Source organism: Ylistrum balloti, unplaced genomic scaffold, assembly GCF_031769215.1.
Source record: "Ylistrum balloti isolate Yb309-2 unplaced genomic scaffold, AGI_CSIRO_Ybal_v1 Utg369908, whole genome shotgun sequence".
In the NCBI taxonomy this organism is placed as follows: Eukaryota; Metazoa; Mollusca; class Bivalvia; order Pectinida; family Pectinidae; genus Ylistrum; species Ylistrum balloti.
Window position 1 is genome coordinate 560554 of NW_026782032.1, and position 21655 is coordinate 582208.

At 34.6% G+C, this 21655-nt stretch overlaps 1 protein-coding gene across 1 annotated transcript in view; it reads right to left on the bottom strand.

The window, feature by feature from the left end:
- Positions 1-21655, bottom strand: part of LOC132546717 (zinc finger homeobox protein 4-like) — a 39712-nt gene that overhangs the window by 14251 nt on the left and 3806 nt on the right. The window lies entirely within an intron of this gene.

Genomic DNA, 21655 nt, shown 5'->3' on the forward strand with positions numbered 1-21655 from the left:
TATGATCAAACCAGAGAAAATAACACAACTTACTATGATATAACACAAAAGACAACCGAACACCTTATCGTGTTCAAAACAAAAAGACAACAGCCCACATAAACGCAGATCATATTGCGGTCAAAAAACACTTGTTTGTTATGTGCCAGAAAAAGAGAGATGTGTCAGTGTTGGGGCCATAAGGTTTTATTTGCCATCATAGACATATCAAATCTTGTCTGATCAGACTGGCAAATTACATCCAAAGCTCAAGAGAAGGGCTTTATTTTTATATTAGAACAATGGACGGGCAACTTTTAATGTTGAAGTTTTATGGTGATTTTTTTTTGAGGCAAAAATCCAACCAACATTTATAAATTCGTGTAATCAGAGAACAATTTGTGTGACAGTGTTTAATAGGGCTACACAGTGGAGCAGACGAGTCCAGGTTTGGCGAGTCTGGCCAGTGATGGGGCTTGCTGGTCGTAAGTAGAAATTGTTCTATCATTATGTCTGGCCAGCCAGGTACACTCATTCGTTATAGTTGTGGGTGAGCATTATTACTATACCCATCTTACAAGTAGCATGCCAACCTGTCGTGAACTGATAATTTCGTAATCTGTTTTATTTTATTACGCAAATCACAGTCCAGGTCAGAATGAAGACTTGAGTTCATGCTGTTCCAATAAAAACCAATATTGGAAAATGTCAGATGGCATTTTTGCTACGCTGATTATATGTCTATAAAGCATCAAGATTCTGTGTCTGTATCTAGACTGAAACGATCAATGCAGCCATTTCTCCTCAGCTATTTTGTAGCAGTGTGTTTTTATGACCTTGTATTTTAGTTATATATATGTAATACAATTATCTATGCCTGATCTATACGAGCGTTTTCTTTGTTACCAGTTTAAAGTAAGTTTGGTTATAATGAACTTGTACAGACTGTTGTTATTGATTTTTGGAGCTAAGAAAATTGTACATCTCCTAACTTGTATAACTGGAGACCTATAAACCAAAGAACTTCTTCCAATGTTCGCCTGATGATGGCATTTTCATATATACCATCTTATCCAATATATTTCCTATTTTCATAAAATGACTATTTATGTTGCCACAGTGACCGTCTTGAGGAAGAAAGAGCTAACACTGCTATGGAAATATGATACATTTCCTCGTTTTGGGTAAATTAGATTTGAAGGATAATAAAAGTTAATGACCAGGATGCCGGTAATTGCCAGACAATTCTATGTAATTGTTCTTGATGTAGAAAATTAAGCTGGTTGTATCATCTATCATGGTATGGTGGTCGCCTTTTAATGAAAGGCGGTCACCATCACCGAGGCATTGAGCATCCCTTCATTGTTTGGCACCAGTCTGTATATATAGTAGATCTGTGGCCGGGACTCCGCCCAACCAGCACATAATGGCACCCATACTACTTTATACCAATTATAGGCCTAAACTCTGCATCCTTTGTCGAAATATTAAACAAAATTATTTCTCAATTTGTTGACTGATGCCTATTCCCATTGTAACTATAGCGATTACTGCTCTAACTATTAAACGTTTCTTGCGTCAATCTCGATCTGTTCCAAAGTTGGAAAATTATTTTGCAATCAAATTATGTGGCATCATTAAGTATTCAGACTTGCTATTAAGTCTCCACCACACTAGTCATGTGATATGTGCTTGGCCTATATAGCCGGATGCAACAAAAAGGTACAAAATTTGCATTTCCATAAAAGGGTAAAAATACCAAGGGTAAATGAGAAAAGATGAATGGCTAATGACTAGGAAGAGGTAAAAATGGTGATGAACCTGCGACTATACAACATATACATAAATAACACATCTTGTCACACACTTTTCCTTCCCAAGAGACTCAAATTATTGTTCTAAATAATTAAAAACAAAGAATGGCTCTGCTTCTGTATGTACAAGAAACGAGGCAAAAATTGAATCATGATAATAAATATCGATATGAGCAATAAACGTTGATGATGTAATTTGTCATCCAGTCACCGACACGTAGATGTTAACAATAAAAAAATTCCAATTAATACTTCAGCAGCATGGACAGACTAATGAACATAGAAAACAATTAAAAGATGCCAAACTCATCTACACAAACACATAGCTATTTTCTGGAGTCAGTAACTACGAAATCATTAAGAATCCATGACAGCTAGTTAATGAAAGAATGAGGGAGTGCTAGATTTGGAGGAAGTGTAAAGCACTGTGATGCCTGGTAGGGCTGTAGTTGTTATCACGGAGCTAGACATCTGTATGCAAAACACAAAACTAAATTATAATACTTATATATATATATATTTGTATATGCCTACATCCATTTCATAAACACCAATTTAAGTTATCAGAAAAATCTTTACGACCGAGTGGTATCGAAAGTTATACATGGCTGCACTGAGCACTCATGGGTATTCATAGACTATAACCGGGAGCTTGTGTTTTGAATCAACGTACAATTATCGTATTCATATGATAGTTACAGCTTAAATTTTACTTGTATGCGAGATGATAAAACTTTACATGGAATACTGCTCAGAAATTAAGGCAGTGTAATGAAAACCTCATGATTCATCAACTGTGTAGATAGTAATCCATTACGTTTGTCTGCGCCAATATTATGGGATGTCGGAGGAAGCAATGACAATTTCGCTCCACTTCACCCCTACAATTGTATTAGTACCACCCAGATCAAAGGCTTGGCTTATCCAATAAGCAACATTAGGGATGCAAGAGTGGGTCTATGATTTGGGGATGTCAGACAGATCAAAACTACTCTAACAGAGGTCATCAAAATGGCTGACTCTTGCAAGCAGACAATCTATGATGAGTGTCATACCGCCATTGAAAATATACCATCTCTAACCTGGAGTTCAGATGGGATTGTTATCTTTAGTTTTCCTATTAACACATAAACAAAATGGCATCAGTAACCTCCACCAACCTCCCAAGCACCATATCTATTTATAGAATGTATATATCTCTGTAATCAAACTCAAACGTTTGGTTGGCAGAGCTATTAGCCAAAGTTTGAATTAATTTGCTGACCCTGTGTTTTCAATGACCATAGATTTGGACACAGAAAAACAGTAAATAAAAAAAAAAGCTTCTGTTTCCCCCATGCATGAAATAACACATTTACTGCAATAGTTACAAACTCACAACTGATTCAGATAAGATTTCAAGCATTCCCATGAATCAGATTGCAGTAGAAAATATGATAACATAAGAAATGAATTATCCACCATTGTTAATTCTAACATAAATTCATATAAAAAGTCTACTGTTGGGAGATTTTCATGACAACGCGACTTGCAGACTGAAAAATCAATACTGCAAAAATTACATTAAGTCTATACATACCAAGGAATCTAATTATTCTCATTTTCACTGAGAACTGTTTTTGCAGAATGTGGCTGTCTTTTGCAGTAATACATCGTACCACAGCTGAGTATCTAGATATTAACAATGTGTCAGGTCTGACCATTTCTTGTCACACTATTACACAATCTAAATAGGTTGGTGAAGGATAAATGTATGTGGGAAAGTGTGAAACAGTAAACCGTTACTTTTACTTCATTAGTTTTGACAAGCTTTGTTCTTTACCATGACAACAGAACTGTTGTCAATAGCAAAATTAATGTACAAATTACAAGCATGTCTGAAACAGAAGTCGTACCTGTACTGACGTACCAAGGATTTCTTGCCAGACAGACCCAGCCCTTCCAACAGACAATCAACAGGTAAAAAAAGAGAGGAACATTTAACACCTAACATTAGAGATATAATCCTTCAGCTTCTATATTTGAAACATAAAATGAAATGTATGTATGAAAACTCACAGCTTGTAATGCCAAGAAAAGATAAGGCTCAACACATCCTATCTGTTAATGTAAATCCAAAGCAAATATGAAAATAAGACAGGACATCCATACAGAAGTGTTTGAATACTAGTCTGAAGAACATCTAACAGAAATATAAATGTCTTACTGGGTAGTAGAGGAATCATCTTGTGTCTATTCAAAAGCGCTTTGTGTTGTGAAAGGTTTGGCTGAATAAAACTCACAATTCCCTGTTAAAAATCAAACAATAATGTTAGCTGGACACCCAGTGAGTTATAACAACATGGACACCAATTAGTGACCTTATACTAGCCAATCAGTGCTAATGTCTATATAACTCACCAATCAGAACAAAGACATCTAATTTTAACATTAAACAATGGACAGTGTGGCCAGGGGGAAAACAATGCTGTCCAATTAAAGGTGTGACATTTCATTACAATTAGTCGGTGGTACAGGTAAGCCCTTCAAGGTAAGTTATATAACACCTGTGAGCCATAGGCAGAATATGTAATCCCTGAAATGAGATTGTTTTATGTACAACTCTCCAGTCTATACTTAAAACCCCTAAATTAGCCCCCATTCATTCTTCTGAACTTTGTTGAAAAGAGAGAAAGCTATTTTTTTCTCATTTGCCATTAATCAAGGTAATGCGGACCTGCCAATTACAGTGGGTTAATTACACTTAGTCATTCGTACCTGGGGCTGGAGTAGCCTACTTCACACTATACACAGAACCCCTCCAGTGTTGTTTCTAGATAGGCTGCTAGATCCATCACATACCCAACACTCATACACAGGAAGTCACACATTTATAATCTTTGTCAAAATAATTTTAATCAACAAGAGCTTTGCTTTAGTTATCTTTAATCAGCAGTCTACCTGTCTCCCATCAACCTGTTTCACCTCTCAGCTGACCCCTCCGAGGAATTTGTTTATGGATGGTCAAGACTTTTAAATAATTAGGAGTCCTTGTCTGACAACAATTCAGTGAATTTATTCTGACATCCCATTCCATCTTTGTAATGATAATTTACTGAAATAGCTGACAGTCAATCATGCGATTAACATGCTAGCTTGTCAATCCTGTCTGTGTTTTAAGCAGGTAATTAGCTTCAATAATTAATTGTAATATGTCAAATACAACATCCTTGTGTAAGTAAGAACATTACATCCACAAAGGTAAAATACATATTCACCATTTGTGTGAGTAATATGTGTGGGAAGTTTTGACGTGAAGAAAGGGAGTTAGTTTTGTGGAAAAGGGGAGGGTTTTGTTGAAGAGAGGAGTTAATTTTGTGGAGAAGGGCATTAGTTTTGTGGAAGAGGGGAGTTAGTTTTGTGGGAGAAGAGATTTAGTTATGTGGTAGAGGGGAGTTAGTTTTATGGAGAAGAGGAGTTGGTGTTGGGTGGTGAAGTTAGGGTGTGTCAGATGCCCGGGGATTTTTTTTTTATTTGTTGTGATGGTGTATGTGTACTGGGGCTTGGGAGTATAGTGACAAGTTTTATGCATGCTATGATTGGGAGAGGTTTGTGTCGTTTTTTGTAGGGAGCTTATAGTGTCCCTGTGTTGTGGAAAGGGAGTTACTGTGAGGTGGTTTTGGTGTTTGTGTTTGTTAGGGGAATTTAGTGTTAATGGATACAAGTTATAAAGTAAAGTGATGGGGGTAGGGTGGGGAATTTAATGGGTGTTTCAAGTGAAAGTGATGAGGATGGGGCAGGGTTGGGTGGGGTGGGGTGGGGTGTGGTGTGGTAGGGTGGGGAATTTAATGGGTATTTCAAGTGAAAGTGATGGGGATGGGGCAGGGTTGGGTGGGGTGGGGTTTGGTGGGGTGTGGTGTGGTAGGGTGGGGAATTTAATGGGTATTTCAAGTGAAAGTGATGGGATGGGGCAGGGTTGGGTGGGGTGGGGTGGGGTGTGGTGTGGTAGGGTGGGGTGTGGTGTGGTAGGGTGGGGAATTTAATGGGTATTTCAAGTGAAAGCGATGGGGATGGGGCAGGGTTGGGTGGGGTGGGGTTTGGTGGTGTGTGGTGTGGTAGGGTGGGGAATTTAATGGGTATTTCAAGTGAAAGTGATGGTGATAGGATGGGATGGGGATTTTAATGGGTTTGTCAAGTGAGAGTAATGGGGGCAGGGTGGGGAATTTAAGGGGTATTTCAAGTGAAAATGATGGGGATGGGGCAGGACAGAGTGGGGTGGGGTGGGGAATTCAATGGGTATGTTAAGTGAAAGTGATGGGGATGGGGCGGGGTGGGGTGGGGTGGAGAATTTAATGGGTATGTCAAGTGAATGTGATTGGGGATGTGGAAGGAAATTTGATAGGTTTGTAAAGTGAGACTGATGGGGGTATGGTTGGTATTTTTTTCCCTTATGTCAACTGAGAGTGATGTGGTGGGGTGGGGAAATTTATTGGGTATGTCAAGTGAGAGTGATGGGGATGGGGTAGGGTGATTTAATGGGTATTTCAAGTGAAAGTAATGAGGGTTGGGAAGCGGATCTAACAGGTATGACTTAAAAAAGTGAGAGTGTTTGTTTTTCGGTTGTGATATTACAGAAACTTTTAGTTATGATATTGTCGGTGAAACTTGGGAGGGGGTGGAGTTCTCAAAGTTTGTACAAAAGGACACATTCTCATCTTATAACTGGTCTTTGACTGGATCTCACCCATAAAGTCAAAGTATATAAATATATATCTATATGTCTATATCAACATAAGTAATAAACAAGACGCTAACTAAAATATTCAAGTGTTGAAGTTTGAAAAACATCTTTAAACCTAGTGGTTTATAAACCTGAAAGATCTACACATACGTCATGTGTATACAGTAAGCGTAGATCCTGTTTTTTTTATATATATAATGTTTATGCTATAGTAATGATAATTACAGACTTACCACATCAACTCCACAGATAAGGCAGACACCCCCCCCCACCTCTCCCCCAAAGCATTTACTGACAGGTTATCCTGGTCCAATCACACACACACCTCACGCATACACAACAACTTACCTGCACATGGCATGATCTCATTTCATTTCCTTGATTCCGATACAGAATCAGCCTTAATAAATGTAACACTCGATGAAGGAAACATGGACTCCCTTCAATGAATACGGTGTATGTATTAAAAGTTGTTTGTTCAACACCGTTCACTTTTTGTTGTGTGCTAATCCATGAATGTTAATAACAGTGATAAGTTTCCTCACAGCAGGCCTCTATATATCAACACTTTCCACGCTTTCTGTTTTAGCTTCATGCCACACACTTTTTTCTCTACTTTCGACAAGTTTACAATCAGCACTAGTGGTAATGTGGGGAGTCACACCCACACGTACTAAAACAGACTTATTTACCGACAGCCTATCTAGACCTCTTAAGTAAATTGTTTTGTGTCGCTATAGTTGACCCGGGGTATAATCATGGCTGGGGGCTGTGTTAGCCAATCATCTTTTAACATGCAAATTTGCCTTAGGATGCACTAATTAAAGAGCAAGTAAAATCGTCATTAGATTTGTATGGCTGTGAAGAACCTGTTTCCTGTCTTTTGTCTATGGTAAATAGCCAGTGTTAGGTCCCAATTTAAATTGCTCATGGTTGACTGGTTTCACTCTGAATGCCTATTGTTGACCAAGAAAACAATGAGCTAAGTCATCACCATTTCGGGTAGCGACTTTCTCCAAATTAAGTCTCTTTATGGGGTAGACAGGTTTGATAGAGGCCGCTAATCTGACCTTGGGTATGGGGGATCAGGGTGGGTTACCTGATCTGCCCCTCTGAAAAATAATCAGTACAGGTAGCTAATCACCTGAGACGAGATTTGACGCAACCCTTGACCTACACAGGTAGACATCAGTTTACAGTTCAGTAATAAGAAACACTTTTCATTGAGCAGCCATTTAATTTGTAGATCTGGACATGGTGATAGGTAAAATGTCTCGGTGTCGACTCCGCCTGCTAAGGAAGACCAGGTAAAGCCCCCTACAGGTACCTTGTGACAGGGCCTAGATTGATGTACCTGTACAGCAATATAATGAGCTGTGATCGGGTACCCTTGCTAAATAATACCTGATAGAATTAAAGGTTACCTTGAGTACAGAGCATCCCGCTTTTCTCATTAAATAGCATTGTGATTTAAACAGCAGCCTCAAGACTAAAGGGGGTATGGGAGCTGTGACAATCTTCTCCGCTCTGCTGCACACCATTTCTGATTGTAATTTGGTCGGTCATTAAATTATCAACAGAATCAAACAAGTGTCACCGACAAGTGGGTGGAGACTGGAACCTCACGGCATGAATGGTCAGCCATCTTTGTTTTCCAGATTTTAAATACAGACTGTATAAACCTGATGTACTTTCACCTTTCTTTGTTCTCGCTGTTAAATTTACCTGAAAACCTACCTGGTTTCTACCTTAGTCTGCGCCCTACACCTGGATCTTACATACTTGTACACTCCTGTTAAAATTTCTTCTTAATAGAGGGCCATGCATCTGATATATACAAGCTGTTGGAAACCTGTAAAATGTACCTTGTCTAATCAAGCAATTGTCTTTGTTTTTTTTATCCACACAATCAAACCTCAATTGAAACACGCATTAATGGAATACCAAAATTTTGTTTATTTTTTCTTTGTTTTAGAATCAACATCCATATCTATTACTAGAAATTCTCCACTTGCTCTGACGAGTGGGTCAAATATTTCAAATTTCGTCTGAAAAATGCAATTAACAGATACAGCAGAAAGATATCTAAGACATCTTTTTCCTTTTCAAGTGTTAATTGCTATCGGAGGCAGCATTAAACAGACTGTCAGGTGCTATATTTTAAGTATAGGTATTAGAAGCGACACACCCCTTAATTTCTTTACAGTAAATGTCCTTGAATCCTTGATCTCTGATAAAAAAAAAAATTCTGCTCCAACTTCAAGAAAATTACATAAAAGTAATAGACTTCATTTTCATGGTTATCATCAGAATATACAGACAGAAAATTAGGAATTTGATTTGGTAATTTTAAAATCATTTTAAAAGTTAACAGATACGTATGGATGATACAGAAAATTTCAACAAAATGTATTAGCGACTTTGCATTTTCTCTTGTATTAGAGATTAATATACAGACTATCAAAATGGAGGGACATTAACATAAATTAAATACCACCATATATGGTCATATGTATATAGATGTCCATATTTGGTCAAAGATTGTATCGCAACAATTTCTTTTCCTAAGGAATTAAATGAGTGGCTTAATGAAGCCAGTGTTGAGACGTATAAGCAGACTTATACCAGTACCTGGAGCAAGCTTGGGGAAAACACAGTGAGGGACTGATTCAATTTCCAAACAGTATTTCCATGCTCTGTGATGAAAAAGCTCCAAATTACAGTGGTATATTATGTGGCAGAGACATATAAGGGTTGATGCTGCACTAGGAAATCAATACACTCACACATATTGTGTAGCATTATATACCTACATATCTACACTGTTGTTATATAGACCAAACACATCCTGGCTGCTCCCAAAATATTTCTCAATTACCCAATCTTCCTTTAACGCAGATCATTACAATTCGTTTTCCCGAAAAAATCCATGACTTTTTGAGTTGATACTAAAGTAAAATTTATGAGATTAAGTATGAATAGTTTATATCTTTTTTTGGGGGTGAAGTTTTTCACCCAAATTTATAATAAAAAGAACATGATCTAGAAATGACATTGATTTTAAACTACAGAATTTTATAATTATAATCCAGAGATGCCCGCCACAAACCTAACTTGATTTACAGAATTCTATAGTCTGTAATGACAGTGAAATAAGATTCTCAATTTGCGGTCCAAAAAAAGGAAACTCGCCATGAAAAAAAAAAAAATCAATATTTGACATCAAATGTGTTTTTCTTCAATCTTGACTGAAACATTGACGACCCAGATGTGGTATAGTTACATTCCACAATGGACAACATCCCCAATCCTTAAAGCTCGGCATATATTTTACATTGTGTAATGCTAGCGATATTTCTGATGTATCTTCTGTAAAAAAATCAATATGACAGAGCCTTGATGACCTACATAATTATTACAATTCTCACAAGTTGATGCCCTACAGAATAATTCATGCATGTAAATTGTCAGCAAAATTACTTAAGTATACATTGTAGTTAACAATAAAAACTTGATTATCATAGTGAAAGAAAATAACTACGCCATTAACATACCATATACATTGTAGGTTTCTTTTTAAAAAAACAGTTTATCCTGAGTAGCAGATAATGGGAAAAAAATGTTCTCTATTTAAGCTGAAATTTTGAATTCTTTTGATTTCTATATCAAAAATTAACTTATTTCCTATAATTAATTATAAAAAATAATTATTTAATTTTATGATTTAAATGAGTGATTTTATTTATGTTTATCAACTATAAATATATTTCCACATGTTTAAGTGTTGATGATAAACAATTTGATTCCTATTTCAATGGACTAGGAATTCTTATAGCCAATTTTATTTGGAAATGTCAAAGAGCTGTTGTACTGGCCCAACCTGTGTTGACTGACACAGAACTGTGTCACAATAACAGTGGCTGTCAGTTGACACTAAGACGTTGCCCACTATATTTGTAGAATGGCCCAGTGCTCAACTGCTACTGATGGACACGTGACCTATTTTAGCTTGAACAGTGCTGCCATCTATAGGTCAATGCATCAATGATATGTAAATCACATTGTACAATCTGAGACAAAGCCATCCAAAAGACAACGCTAAAGTGATCACTTTAAGCTTTTGTCCAGTGTTTTGCACTACCGTCTATTTATACCAGATGACCTTGTAATGACTGAGAGTAAATAAAGGTCACAACAGGAAAACTAATGGCTAGTATTATTCCTCTACTTTTCATTTGTGTCTGTCCTTGAGGGCCATCGCATCACACCTCCAAGCAGACAGTATCCTGGATCCTTTTTGGTCCCCCATTCTGTATCTGTATGCGGACATTAATGGTTGAAGTACATAACAAAAACTGTAATCCCTGGAGTGCTACAACGCAGCTCATAAAACTAGTCCGTCTGTCTTACTCAGTGTCAGGGCAGCCATATTTACGTTAGTCCTATATACCACTTGTAAAACCCCTATCATGACACACTTCTTTGATATTATCAATAATTTACCTTGATTTTTTTTATATGTCTGCGGCAAAAAATACTACACATCCAATCCTATGTGTCTCGGGCAAAAAAAATTATCTCCATACTTGCGCAAACGTATTTTCCCCGTTTTTTTTTTTCAAGTTTCGGTGGCGTACATTTTTTTCTTCTTCTCATCAATAATTTAATTCAGTCATTTCTATTTGTCTGCCATGTAATATATAAATATATATAGAAATATACTTATTTGGGAATGCATCTCAATTTCAATACATGTCTTACGAAATGAAGCTTATTCTACAACATGTAATTGCAATGCCACAAGTAAACATTCATTTTTATACATATATATGTATTCATCTAAATATACATTTTTTCATTACGCTTTCCTGAACACTCCTTGTCTGCAAATTTAATAAGCTCGAATATAGCAGTCTTTGTGGCATGAAAGGTAGAGCTAATTTTAGCTTCTTGCGCTGGTAACATCAGAGTCAAAAATATCGTAAGATTTTTCGTATCATATCTAAATTAAATATCGCCTATAGTGATGGTGTAATTACTACAACCTCCAGTGAGTGTCAAAAGTTTCATTTGCACAAAAGCTTTTTTAGATCAAGAGATACCTATGGTAAATGTATTTTTTCTTCTTATCTCTTGAAATAACATAACATTAATGTACCTCTCAGTTTTATATTCGATCAAAAAGTGTTTAAAAACTCGAAAATATAAGGAATAGCAAATTTCTGAATTTTATCGCAGGACACCTTTCTAGACACAAGTTAAGTATACATTATCAATGTAGCTTTTCTTAATGAAAGTGAAATTAAGTAAATTACTAACTAAAGCCGGCGATTTATCAAATGTGACACCCGTGCTTGGCCCCAATCTTTCGGTCGTCCCTTTCATATACAAGATAATATCCAATTCAAACGCAACTCCTTCTCGCCCTAATCCAATCAATATACATATGAATATATGTAATAAAATTCTGACAATCACTGCTTAAAACTTTTCACTAGCTCCCAGCTGTTGTATTTATGTGACTATACTGTTCTTTATGAATACTTTAATTTCTTACGATTCTTTGGTTTATAAGCAGTTTCCCCCTTCCAGCACTATAATGCCTCAACTCTGCCGATGTAAAGTCCCTTTTAAACTTTTCTCAGCTAATTAATTCAGAAAAGATCTTCACTCACTACTCCTGTTCACATGGGAAACATATCTGTATTCAAAAATCATCATTTAGGCAAAAATCCATTAAGCTTGAGGGTAATCCTGTATATGAACATGTTTAGATAGCCAGCTTCTATAGCCTGGAAAACACTGGGAAACATCCACCAAGCATGGCTCAATGCTTTTCTTGTGCCCAGTTTTGGTATTTAATTATAACCATGTTTCGTGCTCAGTAATCAAACCAGCAGACCCAAGCCTCATTGTGGATCCATTTTAGGTATTCTTAGCACCCTGTGTAACTTTAATATCGGTGATTGTGAAAAGATATTCTCATAAATATGTGCAGGGGCTTTGGTTTTTTTCTTTCACCTGAAAAGCAAAATAGATGACTTCTATGTTTGCCAAACTTCTAAATGTTCATTATTTTTCAAACTCAAGTTGATTTTGACTGTTTAAGTATTCCCATCATCAAACTGCATTTTTAAACGTTTACAATGAATAAATAAATGAAATTAATGGGGGTTTTTCTGTCCCATGTTTGCACAAGGTCTTCTGCCTAGAACACTGGCAATACAGTCAATTGTATGCATTGGGTTTTATGCAAAACAAATTTTGTAGCCTAAATTCACAATTTTCTATAGAAATTTGAAGGTTTTGATAAGAATCTCGAGTCATCATAGATTTGTATGGTTTTATCAAAGAATCTAGCGATTTTTTTGTAGTCTTTCTTAATTTCATTTAATAAAAGTTTTATATTGTCCTAAACAGACTGACACCCACCGAACAATGTGGTTCATGAAATTTATCATTGATTATTAGAGTAGTGTCGCCCTGATAATGACTTTGGCTGTGATCGTATTTACATTCTCAAACAAAATAAAAGAGGCTATTCATACCATTTAACAAATTACAATTACTAGTTGGGGAACAGACAACCATTCTGGTCCGAGCCCAACAACAAGGTACACTTAACACTACATGGAGGTTTAAAAAGTAATTAATTTTGAAAATGTAGACAAGCCTATCGTTTAAGTTTCCTAAACAGACATCCTTGAGGTTTTAAATTCTGATCTGACGATAGAAAGAAATTTGTATTGTGATCTCAATGAAAATAAAACTTTGACAATTTCTGAGCATATAATTACCGTCAGTGAATGTGATTGTTCTGACATAATCAGAGGGTTATTGTGTAGAGTTGAAGAAAACTGTCGATCTAATTATAAATGTTCATTAATGTGTCCATCATAGATACACTTCTAATTAGAAATTCCTAAAGAGATAAGAAAAAGCATAGGACGATCCTATTACCCACAATTACAGCGTGGACAATTCTCAGTTTCTTTAGAAATGAAACAAGAGTTGTTTATCTAAGATACCTACTACTCAACATTTCCGACCTTAATCAAACATAAAACGTGTATGTTATTCCTAATTTTGTCTGTGGTATAAATAGCATGTTTGGTGTTTCTTGTTTGATAATTGACACCTATTTAGGACAAGGCATGTTGAAACCAGATTCTGTTTAACTGGTAAAAAACAAACACACATGTTTTCTCTTTTCTAAAGTCTGAACATTGTGATGAATAAAAATGTTGATGAAGCTGATAATTAAATTAGTATTTTCGAAATGTTTCCATACATGTAAAACTTAAAAATTATGTTTTTGAAATGTAACTAGAATTTGTGTTAAGATTCAAAACTATATTGAGAAAAATGTATTTATCTTTTTGCTATTGACAAACAAGGTGTGGATATCATAAACGGGAAAAGCAACACTGATCATAGGTAAACCCAGATAGGAGCAAAAAATAGAGAGAAAAAAAAAATGTGTTAACACTTCATTTAGTGTGCCCTGATCTCTGAAAACAGCCCAGTCCTGCCCAGAGGTTCACTGATGATAAAGATAGCCACTTGGCAATGAGTTTTTAATCACAAACGCTCCATAAGCTAAAATGTTAATTTGCTACCTTCAACGTTTCTATAATTACACCTGTTTGCTGACACTACCTAATTTCAAAACTTTAAGTTGCTATCTTCAACTTTTGAATACTTACTATGGTTCATTAACATTCCTTCATTTCTTAATTTCAAAACTTTTAACTTGTAATATTTAAAAAATGTTTAATGCCAATATTGTAAGTTTCTTGTTGGAAATCTATGCGAATTTGATGGATAAATGAACGTTCGTGACTCTGGGCCCCCACCCCCCCTCCCCCTCCGAGTTCCTGCATGACTCTTCCTTTGAATACATCTAAATTATGAGCTGACTAGAAGTTCATGTTGTCACATGACAGTTGAGTGAGAACAGTTTCCTTGACATCATTATCTTGACGATGGCCTTATAATTAAAATAAAGCATTGGCTTAGCTCGTTACTTGTCGTCATTAAAATATTGAACTCGTCTACAGTCTGTTTTGAGAGATATACATTTTTAACAATGATATATAATTACTTAGAAACTGCGTACATGGAATATTTCAACATCAATCAAGGTGTTATCATAAACTGAAGAATGTTTATGAAACTTAGTGTCTACTGCATGAAAAATAATACCTATATAACTAAAAGTGTGACCATATATAGAAGAATGTTCATGAAACTTAGGATGTTACCAAATATAGAATAATGTTTATGAAACTTCATGTGTAACCATACATAGAATATTGTTTACCATGTATGGAAGAACATTTAAAACTATTCTAGTGAGGATTTATTACTGACTCTGTTTTTAGCAGCAATCAATTGTGAAGAATAAGAAAACTATATTTAAAGATGAACCTGGTTATTGCCCGACCTGTTGCATCAGCTGGATACACTCATTAAATAACCCATAGCCAGATATGTTCCATGTCCTAATGTCATAATCTGATATGATGGATATAAGTTTTAGGATGTGATGTCATAATCCAGTCAATTTTATCTTACACATCTATCCAATAACGGATAAAAAAAATGTTGATTAGTGCATTCAATGAAATATTAATTTTTATCCCAAAAAACTACAGGAACTCTATGAAACCATTGTTGGACATACCCAATTACACAAGAAATCCCTAGAAGAGAAAATTATGAAATATGTTAGAGAAAGTTTCCCTGTAGAAACACAGGTCATCAAGGGTCAATTTGTCTCCACAAAGACTAGATAGATAGGAAAGGAAATGTATGATACAACAAAGAGATACCAGGTGACCAATCACCATGGTAATAAGTGCTCTGGAATTAATTACTGCTAGAATTACATGTAATTTATGGTTCCTGCAAATTATCATCTGTCCAGGCGTCTCATTAAAATGCAATCAAAATGGAATTTACTGGTCTGCACCGGCAAGTACATTTTGTGAATTTGCGGTTAATTGGCCTCCGAGTGGGTTCTAATTTAGATCGTTTAATTACAACTGGTGGTGTCAAACTCACAGTGTTGATATTTTATTTCTGTATCAATAATTCAATAACGTTTGGAATGGAAATGATTACCCATAATTCCCACTAGGTGTTTTTTAGGAACAAAAAGTGCAATGCAATTTCAGATGTGAAACAAACAGCGACACTCATTAGAAATTGTTAGGGTAATTACTGTTGTAGAATTTCCGTCTTTCTCAGAACCTCTATCCATGTCACATTTACGATTTGATTCTTCTATTACTTCTTTTGCCAAAAGTTATTATAAAATGTTGCATTCTAGTAAGTCAACACAATTTCAAACAACTGTTTTAAATTTCATCTTGTTTACCACGTCTGCGCTGTAACATCTCAATTTCATACATTTAATTTGCTGTGTCTGCTAGAGATGGATAAAACAAAATGAAAATGTCATTTTGAATTTTTATCAATTCTTTTTCCCTCATTAAAACCACTAAAGCCCCAAAAAAGCCTGAGACAGGCCGCAGACAATATATGTATGTGTTTATAATTTCCATCTAAATTCCTATGTACGGCTTTATTAATGCATCACATACATGCCCGTAGTGCTAGGCAAAAGCGTTCACTGATCAGCAGATCAATATGGCTGATAAAACAGTGACGATGGAAGCAGGTCGTGAGGTATACGCACATTCTTTGTGTCTGCATGACCGCCATAACAACTCAAAGGTCACATTTTCATACAAATGTATATGGCTTGGGTACATATAAAAAAAATATATTCAAAATATTATTTTTGCCTGCTCAGCAGGATATTGAAACAGTGAAAAATAAATATGGAAGAAGCAGACGGGCAAATAAATCAATGAAGTGACAACAACAGGTAATGATTGACAAGTCGGCCGTCACCCTCATCATTTGCGGGAGAGAGTCACTTCCATGTGCGTCTGCCTATCTGTCTACTGTCGCTTTTTTTTGAGGGCACGCAGTGGCTACAGGCGAGACAGGGAAATCATCATTGCGACTTGTGTGGGTGCCACAGCATCAAGACGAAGTCTGTTCTAGTACAGTGTAGACCTAGTAGTCATATGCTGCCACTGTGCCACATCTTTTTTAGCTATCAGTGAGTGTGTGTGTGTGGACACAAGTCAGCATACACACACATACTGTCTACAATCCAACACCTATCTATTGCTTATATCAGATATTAAACTACCGCCTTCACCGACAACCAGCAACAGCCGGCAGAAAATGGTAGGTGCCTCTATACAACAGAAATCAGAGAAACAAAAAGTACTCATTTAACTAGAGTGTATATCCTATATATATAAATATATATATATAGTTTACTTCTATATATACATATATATATATATATGTGTGTGTGTGTATATATACTATTAAACTCTCACTGTTACGGTATATATATATCACCACCCATGCGAATCATTGAACATGAAGGAAGTCCGTTTAGCCTAAACTCAATATCTGCCATTAAAAAACCTACAATAAAGAGTTTGAGATAGTGATATAACCTTACCCGTGAGTGAGGTTGAAGCTAGTGTTCCTGTCATCCTGTTCTTCAGCCCACTGGTCGTGACGACTTGCTCCACTCATTACCGACATAGACACATCACAACTTTCACTATTTTAATTTTTCTTTATCGGTGGTAATGACAATCAGACATATGTACCACACACAACAAGCCACTGCCAATAGTAGCCAGTCATTCATTGCCTTATACCACTACACAATTGCTGAATGCTGTGGTAGTCGGGAGGTCATACATAAGATTAGAAGCCTCTCACTGTACATACGTAACACTAATAATCAAACCAATCGCCATTTGCTTTCTCCCTATTCTCGATCTGATCTCCTCAACACCTCCTTAAAACTTAACCCGCTCTAGTTCTCCCGGTGTGAAACAACTCGTTCATATGTAATTTGCCTCATCTTTGTTGTGTATATACATTTGTCTATAAAAGCATGCAAAACCCGGTTTGTAGAATAGCCTATGAGTCATGTGGTCTATCCATTCATTACAATCAAACTCATAAATGCGCTATCAACAACGAAAGCCAAATATTAGAATATGAATAGATAAAAAGTAGAAACTTCTCCCCTCCCTTTCTACAGAGGGGAAAACATTTAAACAAAGCTAGAATATAATGGTTACCTAGGACAACCTGAGTTTTCTCTTTCTTTACGAAGGGGATATCCTTTCCACTCCTGAGCACCAGATAAAACTCCTTTTAATAATGAGGCTACTTGAGATTTCAAATTGATTTAAGAAATTTGTTAGAGCCAGCCAAACAATGGGACTGAGACCTAATGTAAATAGCGCAGACCTATTCAGGCAGCTAGGAACGCCAACAAAATTTTATTCTCCCTTTTGTTTACCCTGTTTGCCAATCAAGCAACTTTTGTTCCTTAAAACATCTTAGTCTTTCATATTTGTATAGTGATCTTAAAGCTCCAACCTTGGTATACCTGGAGGGTATTGTTCTAACTGGCTAGTGAAAAGCCTTTCATTGTCTTTACAATTCCAGCGACATATTTACTTACATTATAATACTGAACAATAGTTCAAAAGCTCTGACCATTTATTAATGAGTACACCCGTGACAGGACAGGAACTAGCATCATTACAATGTTCAAACAAAACGTTGGCCCAAATAAATATTCAATGCTGATTAAAATCAAACATTTTCTTTTACCCTTTAACAACATATTTGATCCCTTAAAATAAAGTATTGTGCTACCCAAAACAAACAACCTTTCTCTAGTTGTCAAAACTAGGCCGACGGTAGAACCATGTATCATTATGTTTTATTGCAAAATTTCCTATTTAAATCCAATCAAAACCATATTAATAAGCTGTGTATAATGTGACATACCACCACAGTGTTTAATGACCAGCCAAGAAAGGCTGAAACAGAATTAACTTATTAAGACGAACCTTTTAAGAAACGTCTTATGAAATAAGACCTTGTTTTCAAATCAATCAGGTTTTACATAATTACCTTGTTGTTATAGACAAAACCTTAAGAAAAAAGTCTTTCATGGTAATGAATGGAAAAAATTGCAGGGTCAGTTTTGAAATGAAAAGCCTTAGTTAATAGTGTATTTGTACGTGGTTGTAAACAAGAAAACTGAACCAGATGTGTTAAATAACGGCAATGTAATCAGACTTACAAATGTGTACATGAAACTACACAGATATGTAATGCATGTTGACTATGCATTTTCTCTACATGACGTGCATGCTCATCAAAATATTTCCAGACAAAGGAAATATTGCATTGTCCATTACAATAAAAAAAAATAATGGATTTTTTTTAGAGCACTTGCAAAATCAGTAGAAGAGATGGTTTGGGAAGTAATTAGTCTTCGCTTTTCGTAATATTTTCATTTTCTCGATGGTTGTTATAGCGACAGACATGATTATTTATGGTACACTGAAGGCTTACAGCAAATTTCAATATATATTGTTTTTACTCCATTGATTAGTGATTTACCCATTAAGATATAAATCCTGGCAGTATAGTGACAACTACACACACAACTTAATACTCCCATTTAGCCATAATCTCACTTTGAAATTTAACTGATCATAATTTAATGGATTACTGACCGGTCAGTTTAATGACAAACTTTCTGGAGATGTTTATCACCACCTGAACTTGGTTGTCTTTAATCTGAGTGTCACGACATACATAAATAAAAGGAAATGCTGATGAAAACAGAACTTATCTCAAAACTGTGACTAACAGAAGCAATAATTGTATGTAAAGGGCTTGTTTTACAACCTATTTTTATATAAACTACATAGTTATTTATCACCCTGGCAGCTCTACACTAAACAAAATCCAGACAAAATCCTTTTCATGATTTTTTTTTAGTGCGGGATGGCAAATCTTTTCCTATCTAAATATTTCTGACTGTCGTCACTGATGTAAAATTCTTATTAAATGGATGCTACATTAATCACTTTTCTATACGCCTGATTGATTTTTGGTAGCAGTAACTTGGCAAATATTCTTGTGAATATTCATAGTTTTAATTGGATTCATGTTTTTTGTACATATAATACATAGAGCATATATTTGTAAATACAGGTAAGAAATACTTGTAAATACAGGTAAAATATACTTGTAAATACAGGTGATGTTTACTGGTAAATACAGGTAATATATACTTGTAAATACAGGTAAAAGATACTTGTAAATACAGGTAAAAGATACTTGTAAATACAGGTAATATATACTTGTAAATACAGGTAAAATATACTTGTAAATACAGGTAAAAGATACTTGTAAGTACAGGTAAATTATACTTGTAAATACAGGTAAAATAAACTTTTAACTACAGGTAAAATATACTTGTAAATACAGGTAAAAGATACTTGTAAGTACAGGTAAAATATACTTGTAAGTACAGGTAAAATATACTTGTAAATACAGGTACTATATACTTGTAAATACAGGTAAAATATACTTGTAAATACAGGTAAAATATACTTGTAAATACAGGTAAAAGATACTTTTAACTACAGGTAATATATCTTTTTAAGCACAGGGAATATATACATGTAAATACAAATAATATATACTTGTAAATACAGGTAATATATACTTGTAAATACAGGTAAAAGATACTTGTAAATACAGGTAATATATACTTGTAAATACAGGTAATATATACTTGTAAATACAGGTAAAATATACTTGTAAATACAGGTAATATATACTTGTAAATACAGGTAAAATATACTTGTAAATACAGGTAAAATATACTTTTAACTACAGGTAATATATCTTTTTAAGCACAGGGAATATATACTTGTAAATACAGGTAGTAAATACTTGTAAATACAGGTAATATATACTTGTAAATACAGGTAAATGACACTTGTAAATACAGGTAGCAAATACTTGTAAATACAGGTAAATGATACTTGTAAATATAGGTAAAATATACTTGTAAATACAGGTAATATATACTTGTAAATACAGGTAAAATATACTTGTAAATACAGGTAAAATATACTTTTAACTACAGGTAATATATCTTTTTAAGCACAGGGAATATATACTTGTAAATACAGGTAATATATACTTGTAAATACAGGTAATATATACTTGTAAATACAGGTAAATGACACTTGTAAATACAGGTAGCAAATACTTGTAAATACAGGTAAATGATACTTGTAAATATAGGTAAAATATACTTGTAAATACAGGTAATATATACTTGTAAATACAGGTAAAATATACTTGTAAATACAGGTAAAATATACTTTTAACTACAGGTAATATATCTTTTTAAGCACAGGGAATATATACTTGTAAATACAGGTAGTAAATACTTGTAAATACAGGTAATATATACTTGTAAATACAGGTAAATGACACTTGTAAATACAGGTAGCAAATACTTGTAAATATAGGTAAATGATACTTGTAAATATAGGTAAAATATACTTGTAAATACAGGTAGTAAATACTTGTAAATACAAGTAAATTATACCTGTAAATACAGGTTATTGATAGTACAGGTAATCAATACTTGTACTTACAGGTAGTAGATCCTTGTAAATACAATTTTTTTCCTAGTGAATTATGTCACTGGTATAATCTACATTTCTAGTTTATTCTATAAAAATATTATTTATTATACGATCATATGTTAATTATATAACATATCTTAAATTTAAGAATAATTTCTTTTATATTTTCATTCCATGAATTGTTGACTTAATCTCTTGTTTTCTAAAAATGATTGCCTTTATTTCTATATTCTATGAGTGTTCAACATTATTCTTTTTATTCTAAGAATATTCTCTTTCATATCTACACCCTAAGAATATTCTCTTTCATATCTACACCCTAAGAATATTCTCTTTCATATCTACACCCTAAGAATATTCTCTTTCATATCTACACCCTAAGAATATTCTTCTTTAAATCTGCAGTCCAAGAATTATTGATTTTATATCTATAATCTAAATATAAGCTACTTTGTTGCTATATTCTAAGAATATTCAACTTTAATGCTATATTCTAGGAATATTCTACTTTACATCTATATTTTAAGAATATTTTACTTCATATCTATATTCTACGA